The sequence below is a fragment of the Bos grunniens genome, chromosome 4, assembly GCF_055505025.1.
Source record: "Bos grunniens cultivar Pamir isolate PY7600 chromosome 4, Bosgru_T2T1.0, whole genome shotgun sequence".
Taxonomy (NCBI): Eukaryota; Metazoa; Chordata; class Mammalia; order Artiodactyla; family Bovidae; genus Bos; species Bos grunniens.
This window is the reverse complement of record NC_141168.1, coordinates 25,596,571-25,613,204: the sequence shown is the minus strand read 5'-3', so window position 1 is coordinate 25,613,204 and position 16,634 is coordinate 25,596,571. Positions and strand designations below refer to the sequence as shown.

General features: G+C 43.4%; 2 long non-coding RNA genes across 2 annotated transcripts; both read right to left on the bottom strand.

The window, feature by feature from the left end:
* Window positions 1–4,286: 4,286 nt before the first annotated feature.
* Window positions 4,287–6,292, bottom strand: LOC147373800 (uncharacterized). The gene is made up of 2 exons (XR_015162136.1): window positions 6,071–6,292; window positions 4,287–4,850 (listed from the first exon to the last, which is right to left on the bottom strand). It is a non-coding gene; the product is annotated as an uncharacterized LOC147373800 (long non-coding RNA).
* A 313-nt stretch (window positions 6,293–6,605) lies between these two features.
* Window positions 6,606–13,545, bottom strand: LOC147373799 (uncharacterized). Its single transcript, XR_015162137.1, has 3 exons — window positions 13,032–13,545; window positions 11,222–11,323; window positions 6,606–6,727 (listed from the first exon to the last, which is right to left on the bottom strand). It is a non-coding gene; the product is annotated as an uncharacterized LOC147373799 (long non-coding RNA).
* Between the last annotated feature and the right edge of the window lie 3,089 nt (window positions 13,546–16,634).

Below are 16,634 nucleotides of genomic sequence, written 5' to 3'. Positions count from 1 at the left end.
TACTCCTTGGAAGGAAAGTTATGACCAACCTAGATAGCATATTGAAAAGCAGAGACATTACTTTGCCAACAAAGGTCCGTCTAGTCAAGGCTATGGTTTTTCCTGTGGTCATGTATGGATGTGAGAGTTGGACTGTAAGAAGGCTGAGCACCGAAGAATTGATGCTTTTGACCTGTGGTGTTGGAGAAGACTCTTGAGAGTTCCTTGGACTGCAAGGAGATCCAACCAGTCCATTCTGAAGGAGATCAGCCCTGGGATTTCTTTGGAAGGAATGATACTAAAGCTGAAACTCCAGTACTTTGGCCACCTCATGCGAAGAGTTGACTCATTGGAAAAGACTCTGATGCTGGGAGGGATTGGGGGCAAGAGGAGAAGGGGATGACAGAGGATGAGATGGTTGGATGGCATCACTGACTCGATGGACGTGAGTCTCAGTGAACTCCGGGAGTTGGTGATGGACAGGGAGGCCTGGCGTGCTGCGATTCATGGGGTCGCAAAGAGTCAGACACGACTGAGCGACTGATCTGATCTCATCTCTCCTTCACACTTCCTCCTGACCTAGGCAAAAGCTGTGCCCTTGTTCCTCTCATCTTTCTCAGCAATACAGAAAAAGTTCTCTTTGTCGGCCACTTATCTGCAGCCCCAAACAAGTCATCTTGCCCCTTATCCACACAGAGCATAATACGATAATATGAACAGAATCCTAGCAGCTATGCTGCCCCTCAGGTCCTAAAGAGCTAAAACACAAAGACCAAAACCAATATAGGGTTGTTTGGGTACATAGTGATGCTACTGTCTAGCATCTGTAGCTCAGCTCCTTGGAAACAGCTGAGCTTGTTTTCTTGACATCACTTTTAAAAATTGTGGGGACTTCCCTGGTGGTCCAGGGGTTGGGAGTCTGCCTGCTAATGCAGGGGACATGGGTTTGATCCCTGGTCCAGGATTCCACATGCTGAGGGGCAACTCGGCCTGCGTTCCACAACTCTGAGCCTGTGTGCTGTGACCACCGAAGCCCATGCACCTGGAGCCCATGCTCTGCAACAAGAGAAGCCACCGCAGTAAGGAGGCAGTGCACTGCCATGAAGATCCAGTGCAGCCAAAAATTTAAAAAATCGTGTGCTAAAGAGTGCACTGTCAGGGAGACTACTGCTGAGGTAACCTGGACTACCCTCGATGCCTGCCGGCCAAGCTTCTGGTGAGATTTCTCCCCAGGATTTCATGGTCTTTTTCATGATGAGCAAATGAGACGGTTCCTTTAATCTCTGGTCACTCCCTCCACCAGGAATGCCAATTAATCATCTGGAAGTCCACAAGCCACTTAAACCTCGAAGCCCCTTTTTAAATTTACTTCAGAAAATTTTATTGAAGTATAGCTGATTTACAATGTTGGGTTTAATTTCTGCTGAACGGAAAAGGGACTCAGTTATACATAAATATATTTTTTTTCATATTTTTTCCATTATGGTTTATCTCAGGATATTGAATATAGTTCCCTGTGCTGTACAGTAGGCCCTTGTTGTTCATCCATCCTATATATAATATTTTTATATAATATATTATATATATATAGTATAATTTGCATCTGCTAACCCCAGATTCCCAGTCCTTCCCCCTCACCTTTGATGACCACATGTATGTCCTCTGTGAATCTCTGTTTCTAGATGTGCTCATTTTGTGTTATATTTTAGACTCCACATGTAAGTGATATTGAATGGTATGTGTGTTTCTCTTTCTGACTTACTTCACTAAGTATGATCATCTCTAGGCCCATCCATGTTGCTGCAAATTAAGTCTCTTGATCCCTCTGAAATGAATTAATAGCTGGAGTCCAGCTGTTTTGGTTTCTTGATAACTAGTACATTGAAAACTATTTCCTTAACTCTTTTTTTTTTAATTTTATTTTTTAACTTTACAACATCGTATTGGTTTTGCCATATATCAACATGAATCCGCCACAGGTATACATGTGTTCCCCATCCTGAACCCTCCTCCCTCCCTATACCATCCCCCTGGGTCGTCCCAGTGCACCAGCCCCAAGCATCCAGTATCGTGCATCGAACCTGGATTGGCAACTCGTTTCATATATGATATTATACATGTTTCAATGCCATTCTCCCAAATCATCCCACCCTCTCTCTCTCCCACAGAGTCCAAAAGACTGTTCTATACATCAGTGTCTCTTTTGCTGTCTCATATACAGGGTTATTGTTACCATCTTTCTAAATTCCATATATATGTGTTAGTATACTGTTTTGGTGTTTTTCTTTCTGGCTTACTTCACTCTGTATAATAGGCTCCAGTTTCATCCACCTCATTAGAACTAATTCAAATGTATTCTTTTTTTTTAATTTTATTTTATTTTTAAACTTTACAATATTGTATTGGTTTTGCCAAATATTGAAATGAATCCGCCACAGGTATACATGTGTTCCCCATCCTGAACCCTCCTCCCTCCTCCCTCCCCATATCATCCCTCTGGGTCGTCCCAGTGCACTAGCCCCAAGCATCCAGTATCGTGCATCGAACCTGGACTGGCATCTCGTTTCATACATGATATTTTACATGTTTCAATGCCATTCTCCCAAATCTTCCCACCCTCTCCCTCTCCCATAGAGTCCATAAGACTGTTCTATACATCAGTGTCTCTTTTGCTGTCTTGTACACAGGGTTATTGTTACCATCTTTCTAAATTCCATATATATGCGTTATTATACTGTATTGGTTTTTTTCCTTCTGGCTTACTTCACTCTGTATAATAGGCTCCAGTTTCATCCACCTCATTAGAACTGATTCAAATGTTTTCTTTTTAATGGCTGAAAAAGCTATATATGACAAACCCACAGCAAACATTATCCTCAATGGTGAAAAATTGAAAGCATTTCCTCTAAAGTCAGGAACAAGACAAGGGCGCCCACTTTCACCATTACTATTCAACATAGTTTTGGAAGTTTTGGCCACAGCAATCAGAGCAGAAAAAGAAATAAAAGGAATCCAAATTGGAAAAGAAGAAGTAAAACTCTCACTATTTGCAGATGACATGATCCTCTACATAGAAAACCCTAAAGACTCCACTAGAAAATTACTGGAACTAATCAATGACTATAGTAAAGTTGCAGAATATAAAATCAACACACAGAAATCCCTTGCATTCCTATACACTAATAATGAGAAAACAGAAATTAAGGAAATGTATTCTTTTTAATGGCTGAGTAATACTCCATTGTGTATATGTACCACAGCTTTCTTGTTCATTCATCTGCTGATGGACATCTAGGTTGCTTCCATGTCCTGGCTATTATAAACAGTGCTGCGATGAACATTGGGGTACATGTGTCTCTTTCAATTCTGGTTTCCTCAGTGTGTATGCCCAGCAGTGGGATTGCTGGATCATAAGGCAGTTCTATTTCCAGTTTTTTAAGGGATCTCCACACTGTTCTCCATAGTGGCTGTACTAGTTTGCATTCCCACCAACAGTGTAAGAGGGTTCCCTTTTCTCCACACCCTCTCCAGCATTTATTGCTTGTAGACTTTTGGATCACAGCCATTCTGACTGGCCTGAAATGGTACCTCATAGTGGTTTTGATTTGCATTTCTCTGATAATGAGTGATGTTGAGCATCTTTTCATGTGTTTGTTAGCCATCTGTATGTCTTCTTTGGAGAAATGTCTATTTAGTTCTTTGGCCCATTTTTTGATTGGGTCATTTATTTTTCTGGAATTGAGCTGTAGGAGTTGCTTGTATATTTTTGAGATTAGTTGTTTGTCAGTTGCTTCATTTGCTATTATTTTCTCCCATTCTGAAGGCTGTCTTTTCACCTTGCTTATAGCTTCCTTTGTTGTGCAGAAGCTTTTAAGTTTAATTAGGTCCCATTTGTTTATTTTTGCTTTTATTTCCAGTATTCTTGGAGGTGGGTCATAGAGGATCCTGCTGTGATGTATGTCGGAGAGTGTTTTGCCTATGTTCTCCTCTAGGAGTTTTATAGTTTCTGGTCTTACGTTTAGATCTTTAATCCAGTTTGAGTTTATTTTTGTGTATGCCTTGAAATGTCACCTTTGAAATATACTGCATTTAAACCTTACAGCTTTGAAAAATCAGAATGTCCAATCTAAAAGTAGCCTCAGAGGCAATATAAGTCAGGGGTTCTGAACTTTGGGGTTAGTACCCTTGGAGGCTTCTTGGAAGGCCCTCAGGGACCTGTGAACCTTCTAAAATATACTCGTGCGTGTGTGTATACACATGTGTACTGTTTTTCTTTTAAGGGAGAAGGACCACAGCTTTCACTGGAGTCTTGAAAAAGGACCCCGATGGGACCACTTCGTTTCAGAGATGAGAAAATTTGGCTCTTTAAAATGGTAAGGTAGCTGGAACTAGACCCAAGCCACCTGGCTTTGAGCTCTTTATACAATATACAATTAACCTTAAAAACCTTACAGCTGTTGAGTGAAACAAAGTGAACTCATAGGCTTGTTGACTTGCTTCTGAAATCCCACTAACATGATCATAAAGGGTAAAATAAGTATAAGCCAATAAGGACAAAGAGAATGCCAGAGTAGACAGCAGCCCGTGAGGCTGTGGACAAAACCTTAAGAAAGGAGACAGATATGTGGTGAGGAAACAGGCCGAAACCTTAAGACCCCAGCAAACTGATAACTGTGCAGATTGGTGGAAAGTGGAAGGTGCAGTCGCCTCTGAAAATGGGGACCAAAAACAGGCCCCACTGGGAGCCTGGGTGAGGGCTCAGTTGAAACTCCAGTCTTCTCCCCTGTCCTCCCCAACACAAATGCCAGTCTCTGGAGAAGCTCTGGACTCGGGGAATCTCCGGCACAGCCATGGGAAGATCAGGTGCCTTCCTGCGAAGAGGGTTAGATTTCAGTCCATGCTGTGAACAGTGAGCTTCCCTCACTGTTCAGCTTCTAGCTGCTTTCCTCAGTTCAGTTTCCAGAACCTGGCAGCCAAGCTTACAATATACCTCCCTGCTGGGTTGTCTACTCATGGTTGTCACCGTGCCTGTCTAAGGCTGGGATCCACCCTTCCCAGAACCCCTTTCCTGGCACGATTCCAGGCCTAGTCGGCCAGTGAGAGGAACGTGAATAAGATTCGGGTGCCAGAGTGGAGGGAACACCATCATTCCAACGGTCAGATGTGGTGGGTACACTGATCTCTCCCCACAAGCTCCCATTTCACGGCCCCTTTTTGCTGGTAGATGCTGTGGCTTCTTGGAATTTCCTGGTGCCTCCAGCTTCTGCTCGTGTTGCAGGCTCACGTCATCAGAGACAATCTCACTAATTCTCTAGCTGCAGCTTTCAAGCCCTCCCCTTTCCCAGCAAACCCCTCCCATGTTTGTGAACCCAGAAGCCTGTGTGGGCTTCCCAGGTGGCACCAGTGTAAAGAACCCACTGCCAATGCGGGAAACGAGAGACATGGGTTCGATCCCTGGGTTGGGAATATCCCACCAGCTGGAGGAGGAAATGGCGATCTACTCCAGTATTCTTGCCTGGAGAATCCATGGACAGAAGAGCCTGGCAGGCTACAGTCCATGGAGTTGCAGAGTTGGACATGACTTAGCAACTAAACATACACACATTAATGGCTATAATTAATTTATTCTAGTGAAACCTGTGGTGATTCTCTTTGAGCCTAACTGATAGACCCCCACCAGGAGAGTGAAGGATTCTTCACTGAAGAAAGTGACCAGACCAAAAAGTGAAAAAAAAACCCCAAAGTTTATAGAGAATGAAATTGGGAATTCTCAGTGAGCAGCTGTCCTTCCAGTTACCCTTCAGGTTAGTCACTCAGCCATGTCTGACTCTGCAACCCCACGTCCTGGGCCCGCCAGGCTCCTCTGTCCATGGGAGTCTCCAGGCAAGAGTACTGGAGTGGGTTGCCACTCCCTTCTCCAGGGGAATCTTCCTGACCCTGGGATTGAACCTGGATCTCCTGCATTGCAGGCAGATTCTTTTACCATCTGAGCCACCAGGGAAGCCAATCACTCTGTATTAGTTTTCTATTGCTGCTGTTAGAAATTTTTATAAACTCGGTTGCTTAAAACAACATAAATTTATGACCTTACCATTCTAGAGGCCAGAAGTCTGAAGCAGGTCTCACTGGGGTAAAAGCAGTGTCCGCAGGCTGCATTCCCTCCTGGAAGTTTTGGCAGAGATTCTGTTACCTTTTTTTCCCCCAGCTTCTAAGAAGCCGACTGTATTCTCTGGCTTGTGACTCACATCCTCTATTTTCAATGCCAGCAATGTGGCAACTCTCTGACCTTTCTTAGGTAGTCAAGTCTCCCTCTGAAGACAGCTGGGAACCATTCTCTCTTTTAAGGGCTCGTGTGATTAGATTGATCCCACCTGGGTAATGAAGGCTGCTCTCTCCATCTCAAGGGTCTTAACCTGAAACTCATCTGCAAAGTCCTTTCTGCCACGTGATGTAACATTTCTGCGAGTTCTGGGGTTTAGGATGTGGACATTTTGTCATCATTCTGCCTCTCATGCATCCTAGGATGAGCCCAACAGTTGCTAAGTGAATGGATAGTCAAGGATCACAAGACATCCGAGAAAGCCTCTAACGTGAAAGACAAAACCAAAAATTAAAACACAAAGAAACTGGGATAAACAGGTTTATCAGCAACAGTGCAGGGAGCAGAAAACTTTAAAAGCTGGGGGAGGTGAATATCTATTTAACATCTTCAGAGACATTCATGAATCCTCAAAACAGGAACAAAAGGCTAAAAAAAAAAAAAAAGACAAAAACTCTCAGATATTAAACACGTTAGCAAAAATAAGAATTTGATATTACATTTTGAAAATATAGGTGGGAATTGTCCCAGAAATGAAAATAAGATCAAGAAGATAGGAAACCAAAAGGGAAAAAAAAGGAAAAATAACAGAGATTGTCCAGGAGGGCCGATATAGGAAAATTAACATTTCAAGAAAGAATAGTGAGAATGAATACATGGAATTATCTAAGAAATAACAGAAATTATTTTTGAGAGTTGAAAAAAAATAAACCTCCAAGATGAAAAGGATATTAAATACCTGGTTGAATAAATCAACAAAACCTCAATCATACACAAAATTATGGAATTTAAACAACATAAGGAAGAAACAGGATCTCCTAAAAACGTCCAGAGAAAACGAGCCAGAAATTAGCATTGTATCAGACTATCAGCAACACAGGGAGCTAGAAAACAAATGTCTGTTTTCCAATCAGGAATTAACATAAAAGTAAAGTGAAAAGCCTCAAAAAATTACCTCCTGGTTATTCTTTCTTGAGGGCTTCCCAGGTGGTAAAAACCTGCCTGCCAAAGCAGGAGACAGAGATGCGGGTTTGATCCCTGGTCAGGAAAATCCCCTGGAGGAGGGCATGGCAACCGACTCCAGTATTTTGCCTGGAGAATCTGATGGACAGAGGAATCTAGTGGGCTACAGTCCATAGGGTTGCAAAGAGCCAGACACGACTGAGGCAACTCAGCACGCACATCCCTTCTTAGGAAACTGCTGAAGGATGGGCACAAAGTTAAAAGTAAAGCAAACAACATTCCAGGATCTACGGTGGGGAATCCAACCCAGGAGAAGAGAAAAGGAATTTCTAGTATGATCATGAAATTAAGTCCTGGGATGATGGATGGGAACCATGCCCAGAAAACAGCCAGTCCAGATCACCATGGGAGGATACACAGCTCCAAGAAAAAAATGCTGAGATGGTCTTAGGGTTTCATAGTGAAGACTGGAAAATAATTAAGTACATAGAAAATTGAGCAAGTTAAAATTATGAAATTACTAATTTCAGTATTAAAAGTTTAAAAAGAAATGTAAAATTATGTAGACCCGGGTTCGATCCCAGGGTTGGGAAGATCCCCTGGAGAAGGAAATGACAACCCACTTCAGTACTCTTTCCTGGAAAATCCCATGGATGGAGGATCCTGGTAGGCTAAAATCCATGGGGTCTCAAAGAGTCAGACACAACTGAGAGATTTCACTCACTCACTCATGCTGTCAACAGCGTTTATATGATTACTGACACTAATTCTTGGTTTAACCAAAAATTGTGCTGTAACTAAACTGTGATGGTAAATGGACTCCAGTGTTCTTGCCTGGAGAATCCCAGGGACGGGGAGCCTGGTGGGCTGCCATCTATGGGGTCGCACAGAGTCGGACACGACTGAAGTGACTTAGCAGCAGCGGCAGCAGCAAAGGGAGTAGTATGTACTTAAGGTGTGATGTCAGAACTAAATCCTCCTTTCCCATAGTAGAAAAAGTAAAATAAATATAGCAGAAATGAGGAAGTAGCACTATGAGCATTTTAAATGGAAGAAAATAATCAGAAGAAACAACTGGGCTGGAAATGGCTGCTTGTGGAAGGCAGAGGATGGCCCTTTGTTATTGTGGGACCAGCAGCACCTGACTTGATAGTCTGTGGACATGTATTGCTAGAAATGTAGAGAAAGACAAGCCAAATGCCCATCAGACTGATAGCAAATAAACAAAACGTGGTCTACCTGTACAGTGGGCTATGGTTCACCCACAAAAGCAATGAAGTACAGACACTGCGACAACATGGGTGAGCCTTGAAAATGTTACGCCAAGTGAGTGGAGCCAGGCCCTCATACTGTGTGTATCCATCTGGCATGTTGTCCAGAACAGGTAGGGCTTTCCAGATGGCACTAGCGGTAAAGAACCTGCCTGTCAATGCTGCAGATGTAAGAGACGTGGGTTTGATCCATGGATCGGGAAGATACACCGGAGGAGGACATCCAGACCACTCCAGTATTCTTGCCTGGAGAATCCCACGGACAGAGGAGCCTGGTGGGCCAGGGTCCATAGGCCATGTGTCACAAAGAGTCGGACACAACTGAAGCGACTTAGCACGCATATACGCCAGGACAGGCAAATCCATGGAAAGCGGATGGGTGGCAGAGGGGGCACTGAGGAGATCTTGCTTAATGGCTACAAAATTTCTTTCGGGAGTGATGAAAATGTGCTGGAACTAGGTAGTGGTGAAGGTTACACAACAATATGAATGTAGGAAAAGCCACTGTGCTGTACACTTTAAGTGGTTAAAATGGTGAACTTTATGTTAGGTAACCTGGATCTCAGTAATAACATTTAAAGAATACTGGGTTCTGTCTATAGAGTATACAGATTTGATTTTAATTTTTTGCTAAACGAGAGTTGTTTACAAAGTCTCGACAGCATATTTCTACAGTCTCTGGCTTTAGTAAGCATAGGGTGATGAATATGATTGAAGCTTTTGATGATTTACGGTTTCCACGGTTTCTGAGGATCAGTCATCATTCTGAATAGCCAAGATTATATTTTAGGCACATTAGACAGAAATGAATTATGTACTAACCTCCAAACATAATATTAGAAATATTTATGCATGCAGTTTTTCAGTAAACTTAACAGCTTGCTTTCTTGTCATCTGACACTTTCAAAGTAGAGAAGTGCGGAAAACTTAATGAATTCAGAGTTCTGGAAAGTGACGGCTTGTGAATGAGGTTACACTGTGTTCTGCTCCTTTTTCCCCCCAATCATATTTATTTCTCTTTTGTTGGCATCTCTTGCTTCTGCAACATCTTCTATTGTCTGTTTCATTCAGTAGTTAATTACTGAACATCAGGTATGTCATTCTGGCCACAAAGAAGGGCTTGATCCCTCAGAGACAAGCCAGGAAGTAAATCTTGGCCACTAAGACTTGGGGTCTCATGTGTACATTATTTTCAAAGTTCAAATGTGTTTCTGTTGTTATTTTCAGTGGTTTATTTGGGATTCTGGTAGGTCACCAAGAGGACTTGAAATATCCAACCTCACTCAATAGCCTTTCAGGATCTATCTGAAGTTTTGCCTTACATGTTATTTTCTGCTAAGTCACTTGACTTCCTCCTTTGTACACCCTACTTAAAAATTCAACCACAAGAGCGTGTGTAGAAATGGAATGTCTTTTCTCCTTTAAGCAACATCACTCATTCTTTCCTAGAAGTTTTACTTTTACATGGATCGCTTGGAACAATGCTGCAAAATAATGCAGCTAGACGTTTAATCAGACAGTAGTTTATGATTAAATGCTGTAGACAGAGTTTTGTTTGCAAAACGTTTACAACTGCTAAGTAGTTATAGTCCATGATTAATTTGTGGCAAAAATCTAGTAATATAAACTCATTCCAAGGAAAAACCCAGAAAGACCAAGTGACTTGCCAAGATCGCACTACATAGGAATTAAGTACTCTTAGTTGAACAGTCTCTATTTAAATAGTTAAAAGCAAATTAAGTATTTGCATATTATATAAATAAAATTAATTTATGCCAACATCCTAATGCCAAAGAACCATTTGTGAATCTTGTAGCATTCAATATACTTATTAATAAGTGGAAACCTTTAAAGGTTTTTAGCAACATATATTTGACTTTTTAAAACTATGACTTGTTAGCGCCTTAACATTTAATACTTGGGAGCCACTCCCTCATCCCTCCTCAGTCACTTCACATAACAGTTTTCAGTTAATGTAATGATTATTTTTCTAAATAATTATAAACAATATCCCTAATTAAAGACTTTTCTAATATTCTTTTATTATTTAAGGAATAATAAATAATGTATCTTCCAGATTTTAGCAAACACATATATATTTCATCTTGTTCTACACACACACATATACACAAACACACACACACAGAGTTATGGGGCATGACATCTATTATGCTATTAAAAATGCAACCCCAGTGGTGGAATAGTAAAAGCACATTGGTGGTAAAACCAGTGAGCTGAGAGTCAGTTCTGAAACTTAATGAACAGTAAGGCACCAATGCTGGTTTGTTAGCGTTGACAGTGTACCATGGTTACACAACATAACAGACGGTGAGAGAGAAAACCGCTTTATACTCTTTACCTTTTCTTTAATGCAAAGTTATTCCAACAAGAAGTTTATCTAAAAAATTAGGTACTGTAAGCAGAAAGTTTGAGTCTAGACGTGAGGACTATGAGCTGTACAGTCACCTACTGCAGTGTAACAAACAACCCCCAAACCTAGGGGCCTAAAACAACAAACCTGTATTTATTTTGTTGTTTTAATGTCCCAATTTCTGTGGGTCAGGAATCTGGGCACATTTAACTGGGTTCTGTGACACAGGGTCTCTCACAGGCCATAGTCAAGGGTTTAGCCGCAGCTGCAGTTACCCCCAGGCCGTTTGCAGGAGGTCTCATTTCCAAGTTCACTCACGTGACTCTTGGCAGGCCTTGGGTCCTCAGGAGCTACTGTCTGAAGGCGTCAGTTCCTTGCCAGATGTGCCTCTCCACTGAGCAGATCCCAACGTGGCCTTTGCTTAGAGAGAGAGAGAGAGACAGCATATACAAGAGCATGACAGAATCACAGCTATTTGTGACTTAATTTCAAAAGTCACATCCTATCACTTTTTGCTGTTATTTTATTTGGGAGAAGCAAGTCACTAGGTCCAGCCCAAACTTCAAGGGAGAGGGTTACACTGGGCATGAAGACCCGTAGGTGGGAAGCAGAGGGGGCCATCTGAGAGCCCGCCTACCAAACGAACAGGCCTGGCATGCTGCAGTCCATGGGGTCACAAAGAGTCGAGCACGACTGAGCGACTGAACTGAGCTGATGGTGATACCCACAGTGGAGACAGCAGGACTAATGAAGAGAAGAGCCCTGGAATCAGGGACTTGGGTTTGTACTCCTGCACAAAAATCTTAAGGTTACACCATCACTGACAAATCATTTCTTTTTGCTTGTTCTCTCGTGCAAAATAGGAATAACAGTAGTAATAGCGACTTCACAGGATGATTTTGAAAGTTCAGTTAAATGAGATAATTCATGTGAAAATGCTTAGCAAGTGCCTTGCACAAAATAGGAGCTCAGTGTTAGCTGCTATTATTGTTATCATCATTGTTGTTTATTTTCCAATTTAGCATCACTTGAGCCAGAAGCTGGAGAATAAGCTGGAGTTCTAGGCTGAGGAGGAGAAGGAAGATCCGGGCAGAGGAACTATCACACACAGGCTTGGAGGTGTGAAGGTAGCTGCGGGTTCGCAGCAGCAAGCAGCTGGGTGAGCTCAGAAGCTGGGCCCTGGGGGCGGGGGTGGGTCTGGAGAGGAAGGTAGTCCTGTAGGCAGGGGTGAAAACCCCCAGGGAAGGAGAGGGAGCCAAGTCACACGTGTCAGAAGGATAACTGGAGGCAACACAGAAGCTGGACAGAAGGTGAGAGGTAGGATAAGAAAGCCGCCCAGGCTACTGAGGGTGCAGGCTGGATTTCAGAAAGGCAGGGCAGAGGAGCAGCACAGCCCGGGGAGTGAAGTGAGGCTGGGGCAGCGGAGGGGAAAGGCAGACACTTCTCAGGCCTTAATGTGGCGGGCAGGGAGAGCTGGTTTTGGGGAACGAAAATCAGCACAGCTTTAGCATTACAACTGAGACCAAACAACGGGGGGCAGGGGTGCAAGCCCCTGGCAGTCCAGTGGTTAAGGCTCCATGCTTTCACTGCCAAGGGCCCAGGTTCAATCCCTGGTTGGGGAACTAAGATCCCTGTTGCTTAGAATAGCCGGTTAAACTATCTAGTCTTCTCTGGAGGCAAAGTTCAAGTACTACTGCCCCACAGCCTGTCTTGAGTAAGATGTCCTCATGGAAGAAGGCTGTGGGGAATGTGACCACTTGGTCCTGACTAGACCAACTGAAGAATTGTGCCAATTATCTTACGCGCGTGTGTGTGTGTGTGTGTGTGTGTGTGTAACTTATCAGGTGGCCAAGTCTGGTAAAGCTGTTGGAGTGAACAAGTGATTCTTTGCAAAGTTAAAGATTTTTTATATGGGGGAAAAATGGAAATATAGACACAAGGAATTCAGAAGAATCTTCGTGGCTAGAATTCTAGTTTGAGGAAAATCATCATGTAGCAGGTGTATCTGAACCAGGGGAGTAATAAATAAGGTTGCTCAGGGGGAAAAGAGCAGGTAAGAAAGCAACAGGCAGAGTTCTGGGGAAGGAATAACCAGAGGACAGAAAAAGCAGCAGCAAAATGGCCTTACTTGATGTCCATGGCTGACAGAATGTTTTGATGACAGATCCCATGTCGTAGCCCTGAAGTGGAAGGACTCTCCCTGACAAATTGCAGGCGGGAGTGGGGAGAGGCAGAGTGGGTGTGGGGAGGGCAGGGAGGTGGCGGTCTGAGCTTTGTGAAGCAGGGCGAGGTGTCGCCCGATGTCAGTCAGGCTCCAGGGCTGCTCCAGGCCAGACAGAAGGTGGAAGGTCGAGGCCTGGACTTCCCGCAGGAGCCCCTTCTGTGTTCCAGGACGGCCCGTGAGGGCGGCAGGTGAGGTCAGGCAGCACCCGGGGCAGTAACCGTAGAGGAGCCCTGGGAGGCGGGGCAACTGAGAGCTCACTCCTGAGCCCTTCCGTGCCTTCCCCGGCCTGGGACTAGAAACTCAAGGGTGGTTTTCAGTCTTACGACTTCCCATCCATAGTAAGAAAGAAAAATTCAGGAAAATGGTTCAAGGGTAACCTGAGGCCTTCTTCACCTTGTTTGCTATACTGAACGGAAATGTTAACTTCATTGTGCCCTAGAGAGATAAACTCAGTCACCTGTGCACCTCCCCTCACACGCCTTCTTAGATTTAACTTCCAGCTGCCTGAGCCTGACGCTGCCTTCAAGAGAAAGACCTGGCTGACCATGGAATTCACTCCACTCCACGGAGGCAGGGGAGTGTCAAAGGTGAGGTTCACAGGCTTCTCACTGGGAGCAGAAATTACTCCCTCCTCACGACACCTCGCAAATGACCTGAGGAACTGACTTCGCCCACTTTTTCCTAGGTGTCCAGCATCAAAACAAACATCCCTACAAAGTCTGTGGAATTCCTCTAAAATATAACCACTAGGAATATGCTAATAGTTATTAGTATTAGCATTATTAGTATTATTACCATTTATTAGCATTAAAACTTAAAAAAGAAAAACCACCTTGATAGGTCCATTTTCTTAGTCTTGACCCCGAAGTTCGCCAACACATTTTATCTCCTTAGTCAGAAGCCTGGTGCTCTTCCCCAATCATTATAACCGATTTCAGATGGTGCTAGAAAATTATATTGACTCTGAACACCAAAAGAAATCAGTCATCCTCTAAGGGGGGTCACAGGAGGAGGCGAGGGTTGGGAAGGCCCCAAGATCAATCAATCTGCCACACTCTGCTTTGATGCACGCACGGTGGAGGCTGTGTCATGGGAAGAGTGCTGTAGGTTTGTCGCACAGATGAGTGTGAAGTTCTAGGAATGAGACGTGGCATCGTTGGCCTGCTGCGTGTGACGCCGCTGCTCGCCGCTGCCGGCGGTGGCTCGGGTCAGCACAGCTCCGGCGGGCTCTCTCGCCAGCCGGTCTTCAGGGCTCCGTCCCATTCGCTCCTTTTGCCGCCGGCGGTGCAGCTGGTCTCCCCCAAGAACACTGATTTCAAATGGTGCTAGACAATCACTATTTAAATCTAAACCACCATATGAAACCAGCTTCCTGAAGAAGCTTTAAGATCTGTTCTTCCTTCGAAACGCTCTCTGACAATAAACAACCTGGGAAGGGAAAAGTTGAAACCTTGCTGCAAGGTACTTCCTTTGTGGTGTAAGGAAAGCCTTAGCACATCGATAGGCTTATACTTCTGTCTCTGTCTCCATTGCTGACGGGGGTATGGGGCAGTGACTGTGACTCTTTTATTCTCATGCTGCCCAAAGACTCAGTTTTTATCATTCAGAGGCAAGGCACAGGTCAACTTCTTTACTCTTGGTGGGAGGTCAAGGGAAACCCTCTACTTAGGTAAAAGGTCAGCGGAGCTGACCCAGGGGTTGGAGTGCCCAGTGCAGGATGAGTCAGAGTGGTACAATATACACGTAAGTGGTACCAAGTGCCAGTGTACTCCGGTACAAGTTCAAGACCATGCTTTCCTAAACCTAGTGCTTTCATCTGAAGATAATTTTGATTCAAAGGATGACTATGATTTGGGGGAGCCTAAAGGAGATAACATAATAGCTCAGAGGCAAAGTAATATATTGATGCTGCTGCTGCTGCTGCTAAGTCGCTTCAGTCATGTCCGACTCTGTGCGACCCCAGAGACGGCAGCCCACCAGGCTCCCCCGTCCCTGGGATTCTCCAGGCAAGAACACTGGAGTGGGTTGCCATTTCCTTCTCCAATGCGTGAAACTGAAAAGTGAAAGTGAAGTCGCTCAGTCGTGTCTGACTCCATGCAACCCCTAATGAGAGCCAAATGTTTTTTTTCAGAATGGAATTCCTTAGATCGCATCTGTTTGTTAAGGATTCCTGTTGGCTTTACTTAAGGTTATGCTCCCCTCTGTTCACTGCACCCCTGGTTCTCCTTAAATTATTTTTTGCTGCAGTTCTTTTCTCCTTCCCATTATCGTTCTTGATATCATTTATTAGGAAGCTTACTGCCACTCCCTTTAGGGTTCCAGGGATCCAAGAAGATACAGATGTGCCATTCTTTTTTTAAAACTGTTATGAAAACTTTCAGACACACGTTACATTTGAAGGACAATGAACGAATTCCTAAATTTCTTCCACCTAAATTCAGTAATTGTTCACTTTGACTACTTTTGCTTTAGTGATGTTATCTACATGTACGACATATGTATACTTTTTGCTGAATCATTTGAAAGTGAATCAACAACCATTGTGACATTGTGCTCCTAACTTTTTGAGCAGGTCTAAAGAAAAATGGGGCCATTCTTCCATATAGTTATGATATTTTATTCATACCGAAGAAAATTAACAATTCCTTAGTATCATCTAACGTCTAGCCTATATCCAATTTTCCCCACTTTCTCCAAAAATTTTTCTTTTACGGATTTGTTGGGTTGTTTTCTACCCCAAATCCCATCAAGGTTCACTCACCAAGACTCTTTGGTTTCTTTTAACTTAAAACATTTCCCTGTCCTTTTTTGCTTTTCTCATGTCAGCATCATCTTGTGAGAATGGGTTTGAATCTTGGCTGTACCACTCACTCAACTCTGCTCTCTTTGCTTAAAGATTAATTAACAGAAACTTAGCTCTTCTTGACTTGCCTCATACATCAAGTGAGTGGGAAGAACATCCAATTAAAGGTGCCTGTGGTTGAGGATTCCAGGTGGGCTCAGCAGGATGTTAATAAAGCAAGGCAGGGAGTTCAGCTCACATTCTCATCCTTGACAGGCTTGGCCACTGACCCCTTCATCAGGAGATCGCAACACAGACTCATCTTTACAGTGGAAAAGCTGCGTGTATGTGCCTACTGCTACTAGGCTAGTTTTCTCATCTCTTTAAATAAGGAAATAGAATACTATTGGGCTGCAGAGCTGGGTAGCAATCATTTCATCAAAGTTACTGCAAAGGAATGCGCATATTTTGTGAAGTGACAGGCAGTTAAATATTTCAACTGGAGAGTCAATTCAAGCATTTAAACCCGCAAAAGAGCCAAGACACATGTAATCACTGGCATTCTCAAATAACTATGTCACTAATTTTGTTCCTTCTGGATATCCTATTGTAATTGATAATAACAGTGACTGAAATATGCAAGATGCAGCCAGACTGTTCTCATCATTTTTGGTTAAAAAAAAACAAACCAAAATCCAGAACAAAAAGGTCTGCTTATGTTTTAC